A 1,174-nucleotide genomic window follows, 5' to 3' on the forward strand; every position below is an offset into this window, starting at 1 on the left:
CCCGCTCTCTTGACATCCTACCCCTCGGGTCGAGCCCAGCGGGAATAAATTGGACCAGCCAGATGTCAATCAACATATGGTGTGATTCCCCTAGCCAACCAACAAAGTCGGACCCGAGACCTCTCTGATACCAAATGTAAGCTCCTGAGTTTGAACTTCCCGGGAGTCACCCAACCCAGTACTATTCAAACCTAATGACGCTTAACTCTAACTATCCCAAGACCTTTAACCGATTGAAAAAGGGGGGGCATTTTTGTTCAGGGGCCTTTTCCCTCTATATTTGAACCCCAGGGATCGTTTCTTAAGTTGTTCCCTTTGGTGGCTTACACCAAATTGGCCTTTCCTAGCCAAACTAATTCCATTGGGTTTTAACCCCCCACATTTTCCCTACTAAACTTTTGGAACCCCCCCCCCCCCCCCCCCCTTCTGAGGGACGATCGCTTTGGGCTTTCATCCAACTGCTTGTATTAGTATTTGGACTCGGACTTGGACTTGGACTTAATCTCAGTCCCGGTCTTGGACTCAGACTCAATCTCGGTCTCGGTCTTGGTCTCGGTTCCACCTCGGACTCCATCTTGGGTCCATCTCAAACTCCATCTCAGACTCTATCTTGGACTCCATCTCGGGTCCATCTCAAACTCCATCTCAGGTCCATCTTAGGCTCCATCTTGGGTCCATCTCGGACTCCATCTCGGACTCTACCTCGGACTCCATCTCGGACTCCATCTCAGACTCCATCTCGGACTCTATCTCGGGTCTATTTCGGACTCCATCTCAGACTCCATCTCGGGTCCATCTCAGACTCTATATTAGGTCCTCTTGTGTCCCTTTTCTAGAGACTCACTTATTGCTTGCTTTGTGCTCGTTCCTCGAGCACTTCATTGGGAGTTCCACTCCTGCTCTCAACCTTTCAAGTCGGAGTTTTTAGTCCAAACATATTATGCTCATTTGGCTTTCGCTTCGGCCACTACCATGTGGCACCCTGTCGGCTCCACTTTGGGGCTTAGGGATTTGGTGTCTCACAACTCCACCATCCATAGACGAAGTTTAATGTCCTCATTGAACGATAAACTATTTTATAAAGTAATACTAGCATGTATTACCCTTTCCATCCTTGGCACCTAGCCAATATTCGTCAATGGTTTGAGAAAGTAGATACTGGCTTAATCCAGGG

Source organism: Selaginella moellendorffii, unplaced genomic scaffold (genome assembly GCF_000143415.4).
Source record: "Selaginella moellendorffii unplaced genomic scaffold, v1.0 SELMOscaffold_149, whole genome shotgun sequence".
In the NCBI taxonomy this organism is placed as follows: domain Eukaryota; kingdom Viridiplantae; phylum Streptophyta; class Lycopodiopsida; order Selaginellales; family Selaginellaceae; genus Selaginella; species Selaginella moellendorffii.